The 25717-nt window shown below is 41.4% G+C and overlaps 1 protein-coding gene and 1 long non-coding RNA gene across 2 annotated transcripts in view; one reads left to right on the forward strand and one right to left on the reverse strand.

Moving 5' to 3' along the window:
• On the forward strand, positions 1–24158 carry LOC142658108 (uncharacterized). The gene is made up of 3 exons (XR_012850038.1): positions 1–67; positions 22073–22201; positions 24075–24158. It is a non-coding gene; the product is annotated as an uncharacterized LOC142658108 (long non-coding RNA).
• Positions 1–25717, reverse strand: part of LOC142658107 (sodium- and chloride-dependent GABA transporter 3) — a 169901-nt gene that overhangs the window by 113029 nt on the left and 31155 nt on the right. The window lies entirely within an intron of this gene.

The raw sequence follows: 25717 nt of genomic DNA on the forward strand, positions 1-25717 counted from the left end.
AAAGTCCACTGCCATTAGAAAAAAGTGTTGCCATGAAGGGGTGTACTTGGTCTGCAATGATGTTGAGGTAGGTGGCATGTCTCATAATAGTATCCACAGAAAAGGATCCAAGGTTTCCCAGCAGAACATTGCACAGAGCATTACACTGCCTTTTTCCCATTGTAGGCGCTTTCGGTGGTTGACTATGGTCAGCATAGGCACTCTAAACGGTCTGCGGCAAAGCAGTCCCAAACACAGCAAACTGCAAAGTATTGTGTGTTCTCACACCTTTCTTTCATAGCCAACATTAACTTTTTTCAGCAATTTGTACTATAACAGCTATTCTGTGGGGTCAAACTCAGTCGCCAGTTCACTTGTTGTTTTTCCTCGGACCACTTTTGTTAGGTACTATCCCCTGTATACCAGGGAGACCTGTCATTTTGGAGATGCTCTGACCTCATCGTCTAGCAAACACATTTTGGCCAATGTCAAAGTTGCTCAGATTCTTATGTATTGCCCATTTGTACTGCTTCCAACACTCTAACTTTAACCCCTTAATGACCAGCCTATTTTAGACCTTAATGACCAGGCTATTTTTTACGTTTTTCCATCGTCGCATTCCAAGAGCTATAACTCTTTTATTTTTGCGTCGACATAGCTGTATAAGGTCTTGTTTTTTGCGGGACAAGTTGTATTTTTTAATAGCACAATTTTGAGGTACATATTATTTATTGATTAACTTTTATAAACTTTTTTTGGGAGGGGGATAGAAAAAAATCGGAAATTTCGCCACTCTTTTTTGCATCCTAAATCTACGCCGTTTACCGTGTGGTATAAATAACACAATAAGTTTATTCAGCGGGTTGTTACGATTGCAACTATACCAAATTTGTATCGTTTTTGTATGTTTTACTACTTTTACACAGTAAAAACGCTTTTTTTTCAAAATTATTTGTTTTTGTGTCTCCATATTTGAAGAGCCGTAACCAGTGGCGTAACTACCGCCGTAGCAGCAGTAGCGGCTGCTATGGGGCCCGCGGCATGAGGGGGCCCATGTCGCCCGCCGGCACGGGCCCCCACCATGGACGGAGGCTCCGCTAGCAGCCGCTATGGCTGCTACAGCGGGACGCCACTGAACACTACGGCAGAGCAGGGAGGTATCTCCCCGCTCTGCCATTAACTGGTTCCCGACCGCTGCCTGTATTTTTACGGCCAGCGGTCAGGGTCCTTAAAACCCGAGCCATAGACTTTCTACGGCTCGGGTTTTAACTTGCTGCCCGCGCGATCGGGCAGCTGAATGTCGGGTCTCCGGCTGTCAGTGACTGCCGGGGACCCTGAGGAGAGGATAGAAGCAGCTTTCGCTGCTTCTGTCTTCTCTGATCACTTGTACACAGCGCTGAATGCGCGCTGTGTACAGGAATAGAGACAGCAGCAGCGGCTCTGTCTCTATTCCTCCCGGTGATCATGTGACTGGTCACATGATCGCCGGGTGCCGTTAGTGACAGACTGCTGCTGGGTCTTACTAGACCCAGCACAGCCCTATTAGTGACAATCGTCACTATGAGAGGGCTGAGTTCCCCTGTGCATAGCAGCCCCAGTTACAGTGGAAAAACATGGTGTAAAAGAAAGAAAAAAAATATATAAAGTTCCCCAAAGGTCTTCTTTGACCTTTGGGGGACAGACCATAGTAATAAAAAAATAATAAAGGAAAGTGCAAAAAAAATGTAAATAATAAATACACATAAAATACCCACCCCAAAAAAAAAAACGTTCCCCCCCGCCAATCATTGTTGTAACGCTAGCGCTGACCCAATTACCCTAATATAGACATGTAATATATAAAAATTTATGGTAGACAATGACGATCACAAATAAAAGGTCTATTTTAGGGTAAAACTATGTTATTACCAAAAAAAAAATAGCTGAAATGTAAAAAAGCTTTTTTTTTTACTATTATTTTCAAACTTTATGAATACAAATTCGAAAAAGCAAAAAAGGTGTGTATAAAAATGATAAAAAAATAAACCTCCATTGTCTACGGAAAAAACGTCGCAAAAATAACGTAGTTAGCCCAACAAATAAAAAAGTTAGAGCCATTTAACTAACACGTGCTAAAAATGGCTATACGGTGTCTTGTCCTGAAGGCGCAAAATAGAGCAAAAGACATGTATCCCCTCTCCACAGGATCTCCACAGGACATGTATCCCCTCTCCACAGGATCTCCACAGGACATGTATCCCCTCTCCACAGGATCTCCACAGGACAGGGGATACATGTGTGATCGCTGGCATTGATAGGGAGAACAGGGGACTGAAAGTCCCCTGAAGTTCTCCATCATAAACCTCGGACTTCCGGGGTCTGTGTCGGCAGCTCCGTAGAAATGAATGGAGCGCCGGTCGTGCTTGTGCGCATGCGTGACCAGAGCTCCTTTCATTTTTATTGAGCTGTGCAGACACCGGAAGTCAGAGGTTTGTCATGGAGAAGTTCAGGGGACTTTCAGTCCCCCGTTCTCCCTATCGCTGCCAGCGATCACTCATGTATCCCCTATCCTGTGTATATCCTGTGGAGAGGGGATACATGTATTTTGTAGGACACACTGTAGGTCACATTTTTTTGGGAGGGGGGACGCTGCATGGCGTTCCCTACAGGGGGGGTGGCTGTATGGCGTTCCCTACAGGGGGGGTGGCTGTATGGCGTTCCCTACAGGGGGGGAGCTGTATGGCGTTCCCTACAGGGGGGGGCTGTATGGCGTTCCCTACAGGGGGGCTGTATGGCGTTCTCTGCAGGGGGGGGGCTGTATGGCGTTCTCTACAGGGGGATGTATGGCGCTATCTACAGAGGGGGGCTGTATGGCGTTATCTACAGGGGGGCTGTATGGCGTTCTCTACAGGGGGATGTATGGCGCTATCTACAGAGGGGGGCTGTATGGCGTTATCTACAGGGGGGGCTGTAAAAAAGGCACTATCTACAAGGGGGGGGTTGTGTGACACCTAGGAGAGGGGGGGCCCCAGTCAAAAGTTTGCTATGGGGCCCAGTCTTTCCTAGTTACGCCCCTGGCCGTAACGTTTTTATTTTTTCGCCGATGCGGTTGTATGAGGGCTTTTTTTTTTTGCGGGAAGACTTGTAGTTTTTATTGGTACCATTTTGGAGTAGATGCGACTTTTTGTTCACTTTTTAATCACATTTAGGAATCACAAAGTCAGGATTCACAGAAAACAGCAATTTTTCCGTCGTTTTTTATTTAATTTTTTACGGCGTTCACCGTGCGGGTTAAATAATGTAATAGCTTTATAGTCGGGCTCGTTACGGACGCGGCGATACCAAATATGTGTACGTTTTTAACTTTATTTTGGTTTTTTAATACTAAAGCAGTTTGTAAGGGGAAAAAGTGGGTTTTTAATTTTTTTTTCACTTTTTTTTTTTATTAACTTTATTAAACTTTTTTTTTACTTTTTTACTAGTCCCACTAGGGGACTTCACTATGCAATCCTCTGATCGCTATTATAATACACTGCAATACTTTTGTATATCAGTGTATTATGCCTGTCCGTTTAAAACGGACAGGCATCTGCTAGGTCATGCCTGCGGCATGATCTAGCAGGCAGTCGCTCCAGGCAGACCTGGGGGCCTTTATTAGGCCCCCGGCTGCCATCGCAGACACAGACACTCGGCGATCTTATCGCAGGGTGTCGGTGGGATGAGAGGGAGCTCCCTCCGTCTCTCCAAAACCACTCAGATGCGGTGCTCGCTATTGAGCACCGCATTTGAGGGGTTAAACGGGTGAGATCGATACTTTTATCGATCTCACCCGGCAGAGCAGGGACGCCCCTAGCCCTCAGCTGCCTCTAGCAGCTGAGAGCAGGGAGATTTGACAGTTCCCTGCTCTGTTTACTTATTCCGATGCCGCGACGTAAAAAGTCTATGGCATCGGAATAAGGCCCGTTAGTGACCGACGTAAAAAGACTATGGGCCGGTCACTAACGGGTTAAGAACTGACTGTTCACTTGCTGCCTAATATATCCCCCCACCACCAGTATAATGAGAAAATTAATGTTATTCACTTCACCTGTCAGTGGTTTGATTATTATGGCTGAATGGTGTATATTCAGTATATTATTTTTATTTTATTTTTTTCTACATTAAAAAAATACAAAAACATTATTAATATAACAAAGTAACAATTAAACTATACATGGCAACTATGAAAACATTCCCAAAGCATGCTACATTTCAGTTATTGAAATACAGTTAGGACCACAATTATTTGGACAATGACACAATCTTCATGATTTGGGCTCTGCTGCCACCACATTGGATTTGAAATGAAACAACTGAGATGCAATTGAAGTGTAGACTTTCAGGTTTAATTCAAGGGGATGAACAAAAATATCCTGTGAAACGTTTAGGAATTGCAACCTTTTTCTACACAGCCTCCTGATTTCAGGGGCTCAAAAGTAATGGGGGAGCTGGAGGACTTGGTACTGGAGGAACATACAGATCTAGTTGGTGTTGCTGAAACATGGCCGGACTCTTTACATGACTGGGCTGTAAATCTATAGGGTTTTACACGGTTTCGGTAAAACAGGACAAATAGGAAAGGCGGTAGAGAAAAAAGGAATCCATTGCTATCATTTATGACAAAATAGAAAATTTATTAATTGTAGACAAAACTGAGAATCTAAAAAATAGGTCTATATCTGGATCACCATTTGAAATGTACTGTACACTATCATAACAGGTACAGAGAGTATACATAGCATGAGAAAAATCACATGATCTTTATACCAGGATTAGAAATATATCTACTCAAATAAGTACATCTAAAGACCACCTCTTCACCGTCTCTGGCACTCCTTTTACTGGGTCTTGAGGAGATACCAAGGGAGTTTAGGGTGCTGGTTGCTCATTTTTTATTAGCTACCAAATTAGCAATAACCAGATACTGGAGGAGTACAACCATTCCGTCCATTGATGAGATTCATACTATGCTGAATGTTACGTGTGCTTATGAAAAAATGATAGCATATAAAACTCACAGATTTACAAGATTCACAGAGGAATTGAGGGGGTGGTTGCTTCTTCCTCAGAACTGTATATTTCCATGATGCTTAGGGGTTGCCTGGGAAGCTATAGGCCCAAGAGTTAAATATGTAATTACTCTATCTTAAGCATAATTTTTTGATGCAGTTGTTTGTTTTGATAAACTTTATGTGATGATGAGTATGTTATTCTTGTCCTTGCAATGCATAATTTGTACTGAAAAATTTTTCAATAAAAAACAATGTTGATTAAAGACCACCTCTTTCAAAAAAGGAGAGTAGAGAACTCACTGTGAGAGTTTAAATGTGACTAAATGAAGTCACAAATAGGGTAAATATGTGTAAGACCCAACAGATCGTTAGTAATAAACTTACCCATGCAAAATGGCGTAATTACATGACTGAGAAGGTAAAGTAGCTTCCCCGGGTAATTATAGACCAGTAAGCTTAACATCCATCGTGGGGAAAATGTTTGAGGGGATATTCAGGGACTATATACAAGATTATGTGACAGCCAGCACGGTTTTACTAAGGACAGAAGTTGTTAAATCAACCTGATTTGTTTTTATGAAGAGGTGAGCAGAAGTCTAGACAGAGGGGCCGCTGTGGATATAGTGTTTTTGGACTTTGAAAAGTCATTTGACACGGTCCCTCATAGACGTCTAATGGGTAAATTAAAGACTATAGGTTTAGAAAGTATAGTTTGGAATTGGATTGAGAATTGGCTCAAGGACCGTATCCAGAGAGTTGTGGTCAATAATTCCTACTCTGAATGGTCCCCGGTTATAAGTGGTGTACCCCAGGGTTAAGTGCTTGGACCACTATTATTCAACTTATTATCAATGATATAGAGGATGGGATTAATAGCACTATTTCTATTTTTGCAGATGACACCAAGCTATGTAATATAGTTCAGTCTATGGAAGATGTTCGTGAATTGCAAGCTGATTTGAACACAAGTGTTTGGGCATCTACTTGGCAAATGAGGTTTAATTTAGATAAATGTAAAGTTATGCATTTGGGTACCAACAATCTGCATGAATCATATGTCCTAGGAGGATCTATACTGGGGGAGTCACTTGTTGAGAAGGATCTAGGTGTACTTGTAGATCATAAGCTAAATAACAGCATGCAATGTCAATCAGCTGCCTCAAAGGCCAGCAAGATATTGCCGTGTATTAAAAGAGGCATGGAGTCGCGGGACAGGGATATAATATTACCACTTTACAAAGCATTAGTGAGGCCTCATCTAGAATATGGAGTTCAGTTCTGGGCCCCAGTTCATAGAAAGGATGCCCTGGAGTTGGAAAAAATACGAAGAAGAGCAACGAAGCTAATAAGGGGAATGGAGAATCTAGGAAAGATTAAAATAATTAAACCTATTTAGCCTTGAAAAGAGACGAATATGAATGGCACATACAAAAAATATGGTGAAATCCAGTTCCATGTAAAACCCCCTCAAAAAACAAGGGTGCGCTTCCTCCATCTGGAGAAAAAAAGGTTCAATCTGCAGAGGCAACAAGCGTTCTTTTCTGTGGGAACTCTGAATCTATGGAATAATCTACTGCAGGAGCCGTCACAGCAGGGACAGTAGATGGCTTTAAAAAAAAGAAAAGCCTTAGATAATTTCCAAGAACGAAAAAATATCAGCTCCTATGTCAATGTGTAGAAATGTTTCCTTACCCTTTTCCCATCCCTTGGTTGAACTTGGACATGTATGTCTTTTTTCAACCGTACTAACTATGTAACTATGTAATTGGACAAATTAACATTACCATAAATAAAATGTTTTTTTTTAATACTCTGTAGAGAATCCTTTGCAGGCAATGACTGCCGGAAGTCTGGAACCGATGGACATCACCAAATGCGGGGTTTCCTCCTTTGTGATGCTTTGCCCGGCCTTTACTGCCACTGTCTTCAGTTGTTGCTTGTTTGTGGGTCTTTCTGCCTTAAGTTTTGTCTTAAGCAAGTGAAATGCAGCTCAATCGGGTTGAGATCTGATGATGGACTTGGCCATAGCAGAATATTCCACTTCCTTTCCTTATAAACTCCTGGGTTGCTTCCGCAGTCTGTTTTGGGTCATTGTCCATCTGTACCGTGAAGCGACATCCAATCAACCTTGCTGCAATTGGCTGAATCTGAGCAGAAAGTAAATCCCTGAACACTTCAGAATTCATCCGGCTGCTTCGGTCTTGAGTCACATCATCAATAAACACTAGTGACTCAGTGCCTTTTTGCAGCCATGCATGCCCCATACCATCACACTGCGTCCACCATGTTTTACAGAGTATGTGGTGTGCTTTGGATCATGAGCCGTTCCAAGCCTTCTCCATACTTTTTTCCTCCCATCATTCTGGTACAGGTTGATCTTCGTTTCATCTGTCCATAGAATGCTGTTCCAGAACTGAGCGGCTTCTTTAGATGTGGTTTAGACTTTGCCAATCGGGCCTTTCTATTTTTGAGGCTGATTAATGGTTTGCACCTTGTAGTGAACCCGCTGTATTTGCTCTCATGAAGTCTTCTCTTTATAATAGACTTAGATACTGATACACCTACTTTCAGGAGAGTGTTCTTCACTTGCATAGATGTTGGAGGGGTTTTCTTCACCATGAACAGGATTCTGAGATCATCCACCACTGTTGACTTCCGTGGACGTCCAGGCCTTTTGGAGTTCACAAGATCACCAGTGCACTCTTTTTTTTCAAGAATGTACCAAACTGTTCATTTGGCCGCTCCCAACGTTTGTGCTCTCTCTCTCTCTGATGGATTTCTTTATTTTCTTCAGCCTAAGGGCAGATTCACACGAACGTTGCGTTTTTGCGCGCGCAAACAACGCAGCGTTTTGCGAGCGCAAAAACCATTTGACAGCTGCGTGTGTCATGCGTGTCTGATGCGCGGCTGCGTGATTTTCGCGCAGCCGGCATCATAGAGATGAGGCTTGTCAACGCCCGTCACTGTCCAAGGTGCTGAAAGAGCTAAATCTTTCAGCACCCTCGACAGTGAATGCCGAACACAACAGCGAAAAACCTGTAAAAAAAAAAGATAAAGTTCCTACTTACCGAGAACTTCGTGGCCGTTGCCTTGGTGACGCGTCCTTGGTGACGCGTCCTTGGTGACGCGCCTCTCTTGACATCGGGCCCCACCTCCCTGGATGACGCAGCAGTCCAAGTGACCGCTGCAGCCTGTGATTGGCTGCAGCCTGTGCTTGGCCTGTGATTGGCTGGAGCTGTCACTTGAACTGAAGTGTCATCCCGGGAGGTCGGACTGCAGGAAGGAGACAGGAGTAATCGGTAAGTTAGAACTTCGGTTTTTTTTACAGGTTAATGTATTTTGGGATCGCAAGTCACTGTCCATGGTGCTGAAACAGTTTAACTCTTTCAGCACCATGGACAGTGACTATCTCCTGACGTCGCGTACCGATAATTTTTTTGCCGGGATCGGCCAAAACGAGTTTGGCCGAACCCGGTGAAGTTCGGTACGCTTGTCCGGCTTCGCTCATCGCAAAGACACTCCGTTTGGATGTTCGGAAACAGAAAAGCACGTGGTGCTTTTCGGTTTTCATTCATCCTTTTCACTGCTGTTGCGCGAATCACGCTCGTCCCACGGAAGTGCTTCCATGTGGTGCGCGTGATTTTCACGCACCCATTGACTTCAATGGGTGCGTGATGCGCGAAATACGCAGAGTTATTGAACCTGTCGCGCTTTTTGCGCAGCAGACAAACGCTGCGCAAAAAGCACGGACTGTCTGTACTGCCCCATAGACTTGTATTGGTCCATGCGTGCCGCGTGAAAACCACGCGGCCCGCACGGACCGAATACACACTCGTGTGAATCCCCCCTAACAATGGTCTGTTTCACTTGCACTGAGAGCTCCTTTGACCTCATGTTGTGGGTTCACAGCAACCGCTTCCAAATGCAAATGCCACACCTGGAATCCACTCCAGACCTTTTACCTGCTTAATTGATGATGGATGAACGAGGGAATAGCCCATGCTGCCCATTAAATCGCTTTTGAGATAATTGTCCAATTACCTTTGGTCCCTTGAAAAAGAGGCGGCTGCATATTAAAGAGCTGTAATTCCTAAACCCTTCCTCAAATTAAGATGTGAATACCCTCAAATTAACACTGAGAGTTTGCACTTTAAACCCATATTGATTATATAACTGTATATTCAATATGGGCTTAAACAGCTAAAATGCCAAAACTTGTGTCACTGCCCAAAAAATTCTGGACCGAACTATAGATTCTGTCTTTGGAAGGAGATTTTCTTAAATAGGAATATTAGGATTAAAACGGCATTGATATTGGAGTCCTAAAATAGAGGTTAATGTCATAAATGAGCACAGTTTAGTTTAATTATTAAACATTTTTAGACCATCAAAGAATTGAATTTTTTTTATAAAGCAGATCTGTCACATAGAGAAGAGTTGTCAGCTCTCTTGTGATGTCTGTTTTAGTAAATACTGGTGTTCCCCATAAAATAACAACACTAGAGCATATTTTATTAATATTCTGTATTGTACTGTTCCTCATTTATTCCTCCTGGAAATGCATGAATAAATTGACAACTGGGCATTACCATTCCTCCTACTCAATAAGGTGTGTCCTAACACAGTCTATTAGTGAATAAGCAGTGTCTGAGTGTGTGGGGACATACCCCATTCAAAAGATACAGGACTTCTGGTCCAGTGGGCAAAAGGCCCGATGCTGCCTCACATTTTTCCGCCACCCACTCTCTAAGTGGCGGAAGCATCTTTTCACACACTTAGGGCTCACACACGTGGCCGTGATAGGGCTACTGTACCATAGATGTACATGAAGCCTCTACACAGGGGCAGACACAAACAGCTAAGGGCCCTTATGCAAGAACAATATATGGACCCTTGATCTCCAATATATCATTCTAAATCACCCTCTTATGTCTCTAACATTTCATCAGTAATTGTTAGCCATAAAATTAATTAGCTCAGGCATTTACATGTAATCTAATAGAAAGAAGACGGAAGCTTTAAGATGACAGCGGCCCCTTACCTACTGGGCCCCTTTACAGCTGCACAGTTTGCACCAATGGTATGTCCACCCCTGGCTCTAATGTACCTCGTATGCCTCAGATCTCATATGGAGGCATATGAAGTATTTTGTGTTGGATTCCAAAATCGTACTAAGGAGCCATACAGCCTCATTGTATCGTTAATTAATAATGTAACCAGAGTTGAACTTCCATAAGTTTAATTTTTACTATTTTACACCTTTCCAATGTAAAAAAAACAAAACACAAAAAACATAAAAACATACAGACAAACGTAAAGTCCCTGCTATAGGATTTAGAATATACATAAGGACCCTAATACACTTTTATGAGGTCTTTCTATAAAGGAAGCTGTGAGCCATTAAAAGCAAGCCATTTAGACCATTTGTAAACAAATTCCTGTGTCTTATGTAGTCTTGTGGAAATTAAATGTTCCATAATACAATTGTACTGAACCTTGTGCAAGATTTCTACCTTAGACGGAATAGAAGCGCTTTTCCATCTCTGAGCAATATTTGTTCTCGCTACAGTTAGCACATGTACCATAACCGTACTATTCTCAATGCCTATATCCTCTAATTTCAAAGAAAGCAGTGCTACTTCTGGTCCCCAAGGAACCGGAAAACCGATTATGCTGGTTAACATTCGTTGTATCTCTACCCAAAACGGAGCGATGACATCACAACTCCACCAAATATGTAATAATGAGCCAACAGAAGCGTTGCTTCGCCAACAGATATAGGACACCACATTTTGGATAGGCGGTATGGAGTCATGTACCATCTATAAAGCAATTTTCGAGAGGCTTCCAGATGATTTACACAGTGGGAAGACTTAGAACAGATTTTAAAAGCCGCCTCCCACTGTTCAATACTATATGTACCTCCCAACTCCAATTCCCATTTTTGTATAAAATTAAGGGTAGGCAAAGAAGATTCATCCTGATGAATTGCCTCATAGGCTTTAGATATTCCTTTAGTTATCAACTTGGGGTTATAAAAATATTTTTCATAATTAGAAGTGTAAACTTCTGTAAACTTAACAGTGGAAAGAAAATGTAGAAGTGTAAACTTCTGTAAACTTAACAGTGGAAAGAAAATTTCTCAACTGAAAATATTTATAAAAATCCTTAGGGTTTAGATCATATTTAGAAGAAATTATAGAATAGGGTAACAATAAATTGTTATCGTATAATAATTCCAATGAACTAATACCTTTAGTAATCCATTCTGAAAAATTTGAATTAGGTATGCAACGTTGCACCATAGCTAAGGAAACCATACTACGTCTAAGAGGAAGAATAGAGGCATTATCAGACACACCCTTCCAAATCTGAATAGATGCTTTAATTCTAGGGGATAATTTACCCAATATGTGTCCCCCCATCCTCACAGAGCCCAACACATCCTTTAAGTCTGAACTGTGTAATATATGCGCTTCTAACTCCACCCAGCGCTTATTTTTATCATATGACCACCAATGTTTTAATTGGTCCAGAATAGCCGCATTATAGTAAGCAACAATATTCGGATATCCCAGACCTCCTTTAGCTACAGACAAATGCAGTATTTTTGCTGCAACCCTTGGCTTCTTCCCATTCCAAATGAATCTTGTAAACACCATTTGAATACGTCTTAGAATAGATTTGGGAATTGGGATTGGGAGGTTTCGAAAAGTAATACAACACTTTTGGGAGAAGTAGCATTTTAGAGGCTGCAATACGGCCCATCCAGGATAAAGGAAATCTAGAGTAGGATATGATGTCCTTATTCAAAACCTGCAGTAAAGTGTTATAGTTAACCGACATCAACTTACCACATGGGTAGGTAAGAGAAATCCCTAAATAAGTAATTGTTCCTTCAGCCCATTTAAAGGGAAATTCCTTTTGTAATTGCAACTGTGTATATTTTGGAATGCCCATGTTTAAAATTAAAGCTTTTGATGTATTGATTTTATAATGACTGATCTCCCCAAATTCCTGGATGAGTCGGAGTATATAAGGCAAATTGTCTCCAGGAGAGGACAAACACAATATAACGTCATCCGCAAAGAGACCTATACGATGTTCAGTGTGTCCTATGGAGACTCCTCTAATACGGGATGATATTTTGACCGCCGCAGCAAAGGGCTCCATCGCCAATGTAAATATCATGGGTGATAAAGGGTATCCGTGTCTTGTACCATTGGTTATAAAAAAGGGACTTGATAACGCGCCTGTGCTATAAACCTGAGCCGAGGGAGAGGTATACATGGCCATAATGGCAGATAAAAAAGAATTTCGGATCCCAAACTTCCCCAATACCTCCCTTAAGTACCCCCAATGAACCCGATCGAATGCCTCCTCCGCATCCAAGGTAAGAAGCAGAGAAGGCATCCGCCTAACCTCAACCTCAGAAATAATATCTATAAACCGTCTGGTACTATCCACTGTTTGTCTCCCTTTTACAAATCCCACTTGATCAGGACTGATCAGCTGGGGAAGAATATCTGCCAGTCTACAGGACAAAATCTTTGCATAGATTTTTAGATCTGTATTTAGCAAAGAAATAGGTCGAAAATTAGAGGGGACGTCCGAGGGTTTACCCGGCTTAGGTATGGGGACCACAAGGGCCTTTAACATTTCAGAGGGAAATGCTTCATTTTTAATTGCCTCATTAAAAGTTTTAACCATATAGGAGGCTAAGATCGTTTTATAAAGTTTTAAATATTCACCAGTTAGCCCATCAGGCCCAGGGGATTTATCGGCTTTAAGTGACATTATAGTTTTAAGAATCTCTCCCTCCGTTATAGGTATAGAGAGGCTTTGTAATTGGGTCTGAGAAATAGAAGGGAGATCTATTTGAGCTAAAAAACTCTTAACCCCTTAAGGACGCAGCCTAGTTTGGGCCTTAAGGCTCAGAGCCCATTTTTCAAATCTGACATATTTCACTTTATGTGGTAATAACGTCGGAATGCTTAAACCTATCCAAGCGATTCCGAGATTGTTTTCTCGTGACACTTTGGGCTTCATGTTCGTGGTAAAATTTGGTCGATATATTCAGTCTTTATTTGAGAAAAATTGCAAAATTTAGAGAAAATTTAGAAAAAATAGCATTTTTCAGAATTTAAATGCATCTGCTTGAAAAACAGACGGTTATACCACCCACAATAGTCACTAGTTTACATTTCCCATATGTCTACTTTAGATTGGCATCGTTTTTAGAACATTATTTTATTTTTCTTGGACGTTACAAGGCTTAGAACATAAACAGCAATTTCTCATATTTTTAAGAAAATTTCAAAAGCCTTTTTTTTAAGGTACCTGTTCAGTTCTGAAGTGGCTTTGAGGGGCCTATGTATTAGAAACCCCCATAAAGCACCCCATTTTAAAAACTAGACCCCTCAAAGTATTCAAAACAGCATTTAGAAAGTTTTTTAACCCTTCAGGCATTTCACAGGAATTAAAGCAAAGTGGAGGTGAAATTTGCAAATTTCGTTTTTATTTCTGAATTTCAATTTTATTCTATTTTTTTTCTGTAACAAAGAAGGTTTTACCAGAGAAACACTACTAAATATGTATTGTCCAGATTCTTCAGTTTTTAGAAATGTCCCACATGTGGCTCTAGTGTGCTCGTGGACTAAAACACAAGCCCCAGAAGCAAAGAAGCACCTAGTGCATTTTGGTGGTGCTTTTTTATTAGCATATATTTTAGGCAGCATGCCAGGTTTGGAGAGGTGTTGAGGTGCCAAAACAGTAGGAATCCCCCAAAACTGACCCCATTTTGGAAACTACACCCCTCAAGGAATTAATTTATGGTTATTGTTACCATTTTGACCCCGTAGTTTTTTCACAGCGCGTATTTGAATTGGGCTGTGAAATTAAAAGAATGACAATTTTTCCAATAAGATGTCATTTTTGATCAGAATTTCTTATTTTCACAGGGAACAAAATGCCCCATTTTGTTGCCCAATTTGTCCTGAGTGCGGCAATACCCCATTTGTGGTGATAAACTGCTTTTTGGGCCCATGGGAGGCCTCAGAAGGAAAGGAGCGCTATGTGTTTGTTGGAGTCCAGATTTTACTGGATTGGTTTTCGGGTGCCATGTCGCATTTGCAGAGCCTCAGAGGTATCAAAGCAATGGAAACCCACCAAAAGTGACCCCATTTTGGAAACAAAACCCCTCAAGGAATTTATTTATGGGTGTTGTGACCATTTAGACCCCACAGTTTTTTCACAGAACTTATTTGAATTGGGCTGTGAATTTAAAAAGAAAAACTTTTTTCCAATAAGATGTCGTTTTGGCTCAAAATGTCTTATTTTCACAACGAATAAAATACCCCATTTTGTTGCCAAATTTGTCCTGAGTGCGGCAATACCCTATTTGTGGCCATAAACTGCCGTTTGGGCCCATGGGAGGTATTAGAAGGAAAGGAGCGCTATGTGTTCTTTGGAGCACAGATTTTGCTGGATTGGTTTTCGGGTGCCATGTCGCATTTGCAGAGCCCCAAAGGTATCAAAGCAATGGAAACCCACCAGAAGTGACCCCATTTTGGAAACTACACCCCTCAAGGAATTCATTTATGGGTGTTGTGACCATTTAGACTCCACAGTTTTTTCACAGAATTTATTTGAATTGGGCTGTGAATTCAAAAAAATGAATTTTTTTCCAATAAGAGGTAGTTTTGGCTCAAAATTTCTTATTTTCACAAGGAATAAAATACCCCAATTTGTTGCCCAATTTGTCCTGAGTGCGGCAATACCCCATTTGTGGTGATAAACTGCCGTTTGGGCCCATGGGAGGCCTCAGAAGGAAAGGAGCGCTATGTGTTCTTTGGAGCCCAGATTTTGCTGGATTGGTTTTCGGGTGCCATGTCGCATTTGCAGAGCCCCAAAGGTATCAAAGCAATGGAAACCCACCAGAAGTGACCCCATTTTGGAAACTACACCCCTCAAGGAATTCATTTATGGGTGTTGTGACCATTTAGACTCCACAGTTTTTTCACAGAATTTATTTGAATTGGGCTGTGAATTCAAAAAAATGAATTTTTTTCCAATAAGAGGTAGTTTTGGCTCAAAATTTCTTATTTTCACAAGGAATAAAATACCCCAATTTGTTGCCCAATTTGTCCTGAGTGCGGCAATACCCCATTTGTGGTGATAAACTGCCGTTTGGGCCCATGGGAGGCCTCAGAAGGAAAGGAGCGCTATGTGTTCTTTGGAGCCCAGATTTTGCTGGATTGGTTTTCGGGTGCCATGTCGCATTTGCAGAGCCCCAAAGGTATCAAAGCAATGGAAACCCACCAGAAGTCACCCCATTTTGGAAACTACACCCCTCAAAGAATTTATTTATGGGTGTTGTGACCATTTAGACCCCACAGTTTTTTCACAGAATTTATTTGAATTGGGCTGTGAATTAAAAAAAAAATTATTTTTTCCAATAAGAGGTAGTTTTGGCTCAAAATTTCTTATTTTCACAATGAATAAAATACCGCATTTTGTTGCCCAATTTGTCCTGAGTGTGGCAATACCCTATTTGTGGTGATAAACTGCCGTTTGGGCCCATGGGAGGGCTCAGAAGGAAAGGACCACCATGTGGCCTACTGGGAATTTTCTGGTGCTAAGTCGTGTGTGCAGAAGCCCCTGAGGTATCAGTACAGTTGAAACCCCCGAGAAGTGACCCCGTTTTAAAAACGACACCCCTTAAGGAATTCATCTAGAGGTGTAGTGAGCATTTTGACCCCACAGGTATTGTGTAAAATGTGCAGCAGTTGGTGCAGAGTGAGATTTGCAATTTTCTATATATATGCCATGTCAGTGTCCGATATATTGTGCCCAGCATGTGCCACCGGAGACCTACACCCCATAAACTGTAATGTTGGCTCTCCCGGGTACGGCAATACCCTACATGTGGCTGTTATCAGCTGCCTGGGCACACAGCAGGGCTCAGAGGGGAAAGATGAGGAGGGGTAAGCTGTGCGAAGTGGATCAGAGCGAGTAAAACTGGGGTAAATTAAAAATAAAGGGATGGATGATAAATTTGAAAACACTCTTTCATACAGAGCTCTGGTTTTTCGGGACACGCGTCACATTGATATATTGTGTCCTTCCTTATCCCCCTCTTATAGCAGACTCTGCACCTCTTTTGACTTTTTCCCTTCTTGCCAGTTTGGGGAACTTCTCCTAAAAAGTGTTGCCCTGGTACGATGCCTGTGGCCCCGCTTCCAGAAGTACTGTAAGGCTTCAGGACTTGATCTGACAAGTCCACCCCTCCCATGTACCTATTGTAGTCCAGGATGCAGTCTAGTTTGGGGGTCCCTGTACTGGTACCTCGTACAGGTACATGGGTACTGGTGTGGCATCTCCCTGGTCTTGTACTTGACACACAATATGTTGCTGCTAGATTGTGCCCTGCTCTCACCCCTTCTGAGTGTTTGCCCAAGCAGAGTCGTAGGGAGGCCTCTCAGGTTTCTTCTAGCAGTGCCGCATGCCGCAGGACTTCTGGAAGCGAGGCAGTTGAAGAGTGGGACGCTGGTATAAAAATTATCCAGGTAGAGGTGGTAACCCTGGTCCAGCAGTGGGTGCACCAAATCCCACACAATTTTTGTATTAACTCCCAGTAAGGGGGGGCATTCTGGGGGCTGAGAACTGGTGTCCTTCCCTTCATATATCCTAAATTTGTAGGTATACCCGGATGCACTCTCGCACAGCTTATACATCTTCACGCCATACCTTGCCCTCTTACCCGGCAGGTACTGGCGGAATTGAAGCCTCCCTTTCAATACACTTCTCGGGGGTGAATGCTGGGAAAACCGGGCACTGAAACGGTCTAATAGGGGTCTCCGTTTATACAAACGGTCAAAACTGGGGTCATCTCGGGGTGGGCACGGCTCATTATCAGTATAATGTAAGAAGCGAAGTATTGCCTCATTTTTATTTTATTTTTTAGTTTCCAGCTCAGTTCTGAAGTTGCTTTGAGGGGCCCATATATTAGACACCCTTATCAAACACCCCATTTCAGAAACTAGACCCCTCAAAGTATTCACAACAGCATTTAAAAAGTTTATTAACCCTTTAGGCGTTTCACAGGAATTTAGAGCAAAGTAGAGGTGACATTTAATTAATTTAATTTAATTTATTAGGCACCATATCCGGTTTGAGGAGGTCTTGTGGTGCTAAAACAGTGGAAACCCCCCAAAAGTGACCCCTTTTTGGAAACTAGACCCCTTGAGGAATCCATTGTAGTTTTCTTGGGGTGCATGCGGCTTTTTGATCAGTTTTTATTCTATTTTTAGGTGGCGTGGTGACTAAAAAAACAGCAATTTTACTATTGTTTTTTATTCAATTTTTTTTACAGCGTTCACCGTGCGCTATAAATGACATATTCACTTTATTCTGCGGGGCGATACGATTACGGCGATACCAGATGTTTATAGTTTTTTTTATGTCTTATGGCGTTTGCACAATAAAATACATTTTGTAAAGTATAATTTACTTTTTGTGTTCCCTTATTCTAAGAGCCATAACTGTTTTATTTTTCCATCAGGAAAGCCGTGCAAGGACTTATTTTTTGCGTAACGAACTGTAGTTTCGATCAGTACCATTTTTCGGTATATGCGACTTTTTGATCTGTTTTTATTCCATTTTTTGGGAGGTGAAGTGACCAAACAATTGTGATTGTGGTACGGTTTATTATTATTTTCTCTTACGGCGTTCACCGCGCGGGATAAATAACGACATCGTTTTGTAGTTCAGGTCGTTACGGACGCGGCGATACCAATTATGTATAGTTTATTTGTTTATTTATATATTTTTATTAATAATAAAGAACTGATAAGGGAAAAAGGGGGACTTTTACTTTTATTACTTTTAAATCTTTTATTTTCTTATTTTTACACAACTTTTTTTTACTTTTTTACACTTTTTTTACTTTGTCCCACTAGGGGACATGAGGGCAGGAGGCTCTGATCGCTATTCTAATACACTGCACTACATGCGTAGTGCAGTGTATTAGAGCTGTCAGCTGTTCGCTGACAGCAAGCATAGTGGGTCCTGATTTTGTCGGGACCCACTAGGCTTCCGTCGATGGCGTAGCCAGAGTCCATTGTTAGGATTCTGGTTGCCATAGTAGCCATCACGGCCCGCTATCGTGTAGCAGGCCGGCGATGGCAGCTTAACCCCTAAGAAGCCGCGATCGCTATTGAACGCGGCTTCTAAGGGGTTAATCGGCGGGGACCACCGCGATCGGTCCCTGCACACTAAGCTGTGATAGCCTGCTGTCGGAAACAGCAGGTATCACAGCTCAGACACGCGCCGGGGAAAGATGGCGCCGTGTTTACTCAGGTCAGTAATAGTACTGACCTGAGCGCGAACGTTCTACTTAGCAGGACGTACTATTACTGACCTGAGCGCGAAGGGGTTAATATTATCTAGTTGAGGCTGCACAGTAAGAGGGTAATTTCTTAAATTATAAAGTGATTCATAATATTCTGCCAAAGTGTTAGCTATCCCCTTGGGATCCATTATACGGGTTTTCCCCGCATTATACATAAAGGGGATTCGAGATTTTACATCCCTTGTTTTAAGTTGCCTAGCCAATAATGCCCCAGCTTTATTACCACTCCAATAGAATGTCATTTTTAATTTTCGTAAGGCCAAGTCATATTTATAAATATTCAGCTCATGTAATTGATGAGTAAGCTCTGAAATTTTGGCTGCCTGTTCTACTGAGTAAGAATTTTTATTTAATCTATGTAAAGTGCTTAGCCTAAGAAGTAGCTGACTTTCAGTATTTTTTGTCGATTTTTTAATATGTGAGGCTATTTTGATAAAGTGGCCTCTAATAGTTGCCTTATGGGCACACCACACAGTAGTATCTTTGACTTGACCATTATCATTATAAAGGAAGTATTCTTCTAACTGAGATCTAGATTGAGAGGCATATTTAGGATGACTGAGGACAAAATTATCTCAGTGCACAATTTTAAAGGGACAGATCCTCTTTTAAACTCCAGTCTAGAATACATACTTGAAGTGTTATTAACTTCTGTAGGATACTGCCTTCCTTTTAATATATCTACTGTATGTCTTTTGTAATTTACTTGACACTTAAAGACTCTTTAACGATGGCTGTATAGATTTGTATGACATGCGGAAAGCCTGTCTACACAATCACAAGTCACGAGCTTGTAGATGTCATTTATGAACACAACCTCACAAGTATGATGCTTTCTAAGGGTCAAACAGAGCAAAATCATTTAAGAAACTGGAAAGTCATACAGTGAAAGTTATGTGTCCCCAGCTCATTTGTGAATGTTATTAGTCACAGTTAATTTTTTCCTTCTCTTGAATTCAGTGCTGAGATTCGGTTGTTTAACTTACTAACGTCTTGATTTTTAACTGCAGAGCGCTATTTCTCAATGTCTTATTTCACAAATGTCAATGTATTTTAGCAAGATGGATCCAATGACATTACAGTGCAACCAGTACCCAAAGCAAAAAGAAAACCATTCTACTGGAATGAAGTAGTGTAGTCACAATATTGGACCAAAAATGGATGATATTGTATACATTCCTGTCATTGTACAATATGGGTGACACTGTCACAGTCCCACCTCTACCATTAACAATATTGACTTGACTATTCACTTGAATAAGTGCTCAGATGTGAAATACCAGACACAAACCATGGACACAAATAACACTGTTTGACCTCATGCACACGACCGTGCATTTGCGGCCGCATTCTTTCCGCAATTGTGGATAGTATAGAACACATTCTATACTATGGGCCAATGCACACAATTGTGGTTTCCACAGTCCGTGCATTGCCCGGAGCCCGGATCGTGATTATGGCCCGCCCATGCCGTAATCACGGACCATGCACACGGCTACGGTTGTGTGCATGAGGCCTTTTGGAAAAACAAAACAGACCCTTTTTGTAATGTGAAAATCTATTTTTTAACCCCTTAAGGACACAGACAATTTTTCTCCTGATCGCGCCGGCACACTGTGTGTCACACAGGATGAGAATGCTCGTTCTAATGCAGCAAGCACCCGCCACTCAGGACGAGTATTCTCGTCCTGTGTCTTCAATCAGTTAATATTCATAGTAATATTCACTAGTTTTAGATAATTACATGTAAGAATATATGTATTATTGATGTATAAGGGCTCATTCAGATGAGCGTAAAACCCGTCTGTGTGCGGTGCGTGAAAATCATGCACAGCACACTGACCCATTGATTTCAATGGGGCCATTCACACATGCAGTAGTTTTCATGCAGCGTGTGTCCGTTGCGTAAAACTCACTGCACGTCCTATATTTGTGCGTTTTTCACTCACTTATCGCCCATTGAAGTCAATGGGTGCATGAAAATCCCTACAGCACACGGATGCATATCCGTGTGCTTTGCGCGATTTGCGCATCAATTCAATTGAAAAATAAAAAGATGTGCTTTGCTTGTGCGTGAAAAACACAAGCCACTCGCAAAGCACAGATGCAATAACGCAAGGCACACGTACCAGATTTACCCGCATATTTTACGCGCGTTAATCTGATACACTCGTGTGAATGTAGCCTAAGAGTAGAATGTTCTCCAAGCTGTTTTGTTTTAAAGGTACATTGTCATGTGACATGCTCTTTAAATGTATTCTTGCATTGGACTACATGTTGCAAAGCGGTTTATCATGGGAACTCAACTACTTTTAGTGAAGGTCCATTTACCTTGGTTTGATGTCTGTTGAAAGTGCGAGCTGAACACGAACAGTAAGTTCATATGGGTTGGCTATGGCGAATCGAGCCCGTGGAACCGCAACATAAATCCAAGGCTTATCTCAGATTTCTGCCACGGATTTGCAGTTTAATGTGCAGTAAATCCACATACTGATTAATCCTATTTGGTAACATGTGAACTGGGCCTAAAGAGGTTGTCTTGTTAACGAACAGCCCTATGTAAAGAATCGTCTCAAACTGACAGCCAGGTAGGTATTCCAAAACAGCTTCTTGACACAACTCCACCCTCACAGAAAAAGAGTTCTTTCTTTGTCACCCTTTTCTATATTCGATACAGTTGTGTCCCAAAATAAAGGGCCAAACACACAGTAGCCCATAAAAATAGTGCCACATGCTGTGCTCCCTGTATATGATGACACATAGTGCCCCCTGTAGTTAGCACCACAAATTGCCCCTGTAAATAGTTCTCTACAGTACCCTTTTGTAGATAGTGCCACACTGTTCCCCTGTAGAAAGCGGCATACAGTGCCCCCTGTAGATAGTGCAACACAGTGCCCCTGTAGATACTGCCACACACCGTGCCCACTGTATAAAGTGCCAAACAGCCTCACCAAAATCACCTGTTCCCATGTGGTCATCCAGTGATGAAGGCCTGGCCTTTTCTGGCCAGTCCTGTTCAAGTAAAATGAGGCCGGCAGTGGCAGGGTACTGTTAGTTCCCTTGTTTCGCCATCACTAATTGGACTGTTCAGTGGTATCTGCATCCTAAGGAGAGTACCTGACAAATCAAGAGACACGTTCCTTCTGTGCTGTAGCAAAAGAGAGATGTTCCTCTTCACTGCCCTGTCTGCCTGCTGGCTGTAAGCAGGGGTCTAGACAGCTGGCGTCTGCAATCCATATTTTGGCTCTATATTATAGCTCCAGGAAGCAATACTTTGGTGGTAGAAGCATAGACAGTTCAGATCTATTTGAAATTAGCAATATGAGAAAAACATGATGTTTCTCTGATTTTGGAAAATCCAAACAGTTTGCAAATTATTTCACAAGTTGGTTTAGGGGCGTATGTACAGTAAGGTGCAGTAACATGATACCTCATGGAGCCCAAAGGTCCTTTTGCAAAAAAAGAAGGCACTAGTATTACAAATGGCATATGGTAGGTAGGGGCCCTATTATAGATTTTGCATTGGGGCCCAGGAACATCAAGTTATGGCTCTGATTTGACTCATGTCTCAGTAGAAATCAGAACAAGTGTCTTCATATTATCACCAACCTACTACTACAATCATAGCTCCCAAACATCTAATTTTTCATAGGATTGTCCCTCATGAGGCCTATGCAAATGTGCCCAAAAATAGGAGTTTCTGGGAGGTTTCGTGGATATTCCTTGGCAGTTCTTGGCGGGCTTAAAAATATCCCACAAATGGAGATTCGAATGTTAGAAGGTATGCTACAATCTACTCATCTTAGAAGCACTTCCCGAAGGTATTTCCACAAGTCTTCCAAAAATATTTGCTTTTTAACTGAATTAATCTTAAGAATAATGATGTTTTTTAATTGTCTTCGTGGAGAGTCCCTTTTGTATCTTAATTATAGTAGATTGTTTAACCGGTTCAGGACCGGGCTATTTTGATCCATCAGGACCAGACATCATTTAGCCATTTTTAGCATGCGTTAGTTAAACGGTTCTAACTTTTTTATTTGTTGGGCTAGCGACGTGATGTTTGCGATATTTTTTTGGTAGACAATGCAGGTTTTTTTTTCTTATCATTTTTATACACATCCTTTTTGCCATTTTCGAATTTCTAGGGTTAAAGTTTGAAAATAGTAAAAAAAAATATGCTTTTTTACATTTCAGTTATTTTTTTCTGGTAATAATGTAGTTCTACCATAAAATAGACCTTTTATTTGTGATAGCCATTGTCTATCGTAAATTTGTATATATTTTAGGGAAAATGGGTCAGGGCTAGCTTTATGACAATGATTGGCAGGGGATGGGACTTTTTTCGGGTGGGTATTTTAGGTTTGTGGGTAATATTTATTACGTTTTTATGCACTTTATTTTACTTTTATTTGTTATTATTATGGTCTGTCCCTCAAAGGTTTGGGGAACTTTATATTTTATTCTTGTTCACCTTGTTTTTCTACTGTAACTGGGGCTGCATAGCAAACCACAGATCAGCAAAACACACGGAAGCCGCCCGTAGTTTTAACGGACTAATGAATAGAATGGCCGAGACTGATCCGCAAAAATGGACAGGAACAGGATCTCTTCTATAATATCCAGAAGGGGCACACGGATCTGCGAAAATAACCAGTCACTTGATCACTGGGACCATTCTAAACACAGCGCCAGGGGCGTAGCTAAAGGCTCATAGGCCCCGATGCAAAAGTTCTTCTTGGGCCCCCCCAAATTCTCTTCATGATCGGCGGCCCGCAGCTTTCAGCTGCATCGTTGTGTCTCCTAAGTTACCCAACGATGCAGCACTAACAGCCAGGGGCGTTGCTAAGGTCTTAAAATGTCAGGGGCAATAGCCCCAATACATATACCCACAAAAAAAAAGTGTGTGTATATATATATATATATATATATATATATATATATATCTCCAAAAAAGAGAACGTGAAGCTGGACTCAAATAAAGTGAATTTATTCATCCAACATGGAACCACAACGTTTCACCTCCTCTATGAAGGCAAGAGGAGGTGAAACTTTGTGGTTCCATGTTGGATGAATAAATTCACTTTATTTGAGTGCTGCTTCACGTTCTCTTTTTTTGGATATCTAACACATAAGGAGAGGTCACTCCTTTATTTTTGAAGCTTTGCACCAGCCTAGTCAGGCATTTGTTCACAGTGCTGCTCCAATCCTCTGCTTTTTTATATATATGGGAGACAGCATATCTATAGGACTACGACCCCCTATAGCAATGTTATTGGGTAGGATTGCATAAAGCGGCTTAGCAAACTATTACATCTAATAGGATTAGATACATGGCTCAGAAGACTGTATCACACATAATAGTTTTATATACAGGGCCCAGCAGAGAGTATCACACTTAATAGGCTTAGCTACAGAGCCCCTAGGACAGTATCACACATGATAGGCTTAGATACAGGCATGGCCATATTTAGAGTTGATGCTGCCCTAGGTACTTTTAGTGCTGATGCTCCCTATAACTCCCGAAGTTACGGAAACAACGTAGCTCGCTGGCATTGCGGCTCCGGTGCTGAGCCCAGGAAAGCTAAGTTGAATAATTGCTTTGCTTTTTTTAGGTCTTATTAATTTATTTTTTGTGTTTGTGTTTCTTTTACAAGCTCGGTTGTTGGACTACTTCGGATTTGAGGACTACTTCGATGACGGCAGTGTTTTAATTCTCAATAAAATGGTTAACGAGGGCTGTGTGTTTTTTTGTCATTTCAATAAAACATTTATTCTATGTTTCTGTTTTTTTTTAACTTTATTACTACGGCCTTAGTAATGGCCGCTGGCTGATTAACACAGTCCATTACTAAGGCTAGGCTTAATGTTAGCCAGTGAAAAGGGCTAGCACTAACCCTCATTATTACCCCAGTACTCACCGCCAAAAGTGGTGCCGGGAAGAACCTGGTAGAATCCCAGGGCTGGTATTGTTTGGCGTGCCGCGTTTTAAACTCTTATGAAATATCTGAAACCTTTTTATCTCTTGTGAGTATGGAAATAAATTGCCTGGAGTGATAACTTTTCCAAAAAGTGTTGCACTATACTTTGTTCTTAAATCTATAGAAGTAGAGAATCTGTTACCAGTGGAGACTACATATAGTGGCAAGGTTTGGAAGATCTTGAATGGCCCTCGTAGAACTAAAGGTCTCAGGAGGAACTTGCACCAGTTGGACTTTACCTTTCCTATCTGCATATGTGCTGGAGAAAGTGACACTCTCCAAGGACACCTCATTGGATTGACATTTCAAAACCATCAGAGTGGTATATTCTGTGTTTCTTTTTCTATGTATATTTGGGTGTTGTGGATTTAACCCTTTTTATACCTGCTCCGGTTTGAGTTCTAAGAAGTGTGCCACAAGAAACCATAGAAAGCTGCGTCTATCTTCTCCTCTGGGTTTCCGGCATTCACTGATCACAGGGGCAGCCAGCTAAAACCCACGCCATAAATGGCGTGGGTTTCAAGGACCCAGACAGCTGGATGTTCATATACAGCTGGCTGTCAGGGAAAAAAAAAACAGGACTTTTTTGCTGCTTAGCCAGTTTATTTAATTTTATTTATATTATTTTTTTTTATAGTCCATACCAGGCACCACTTATTACTAGATTACCAATTCCAAAAGGGATATGGGATCATTTAATAAATTGCATTATTCACTTTTTATTTTACATTCTTTATTGAACCAATAAAAAAAGAAATCGGCACAAGGCTTAATACAGAAATACAGACCCACAGCCACATGAGCATAATAGTATTTATACAGTAACACAGCATACAGAAAGTAAGCCAACAATGCAACACCAGCAAATAGAGTACAACGCGACCCATCCAGTCACACAACCCAGAAACATGGGGGACAGATATAGCAGGAAGAACATGGAGAAAATAGAAGGTTTTAACAGAAAGGCAGAATACATAGATGATGGTGAATACAAAGAAGACGTAGACAGCTTTTTCCTACTTTTTTAACCCTTTAATGACCAGCCTATTTTAGACGTTAATGACCAAGCCATTTTTTAAGTTTTTCCATCGTCCCATTCAAAGAGCTATACACTTTTTATTTTTGCGTCGACATAGCTGTATAAGGTCTTGTTTTTTTGCGGGACAAGTTGTACATTTTAATAGCACCATTTTGGAGTACATAGAATTTATTGATTAACTTTTATTAACTTTTTTTTGGGGGGAATAGAAAAAAAAACCAGCAATTTCGCCACACTTTTTTGCGTTCTAAATTTACGCTGTTTACCGTGTGGTATAAAT

The sequence above is a fragment of the Rhinoderma darwinii genome, chromosome 7, assembly GCF_050947455.1.
Source record: "Rhinoderma darwinii isolate aRhiDar2 chromosome 7, aRhiDar2.hap1, whole genome shotgun sequence".
NCBI classification, from domain to species: domain Eukaryota; kingdom Metazoa; phylum Chordata; class Amphibia; order Anura; family Rhinodermatidae; genus Rhinoderma; species Rhinoderma darwinii.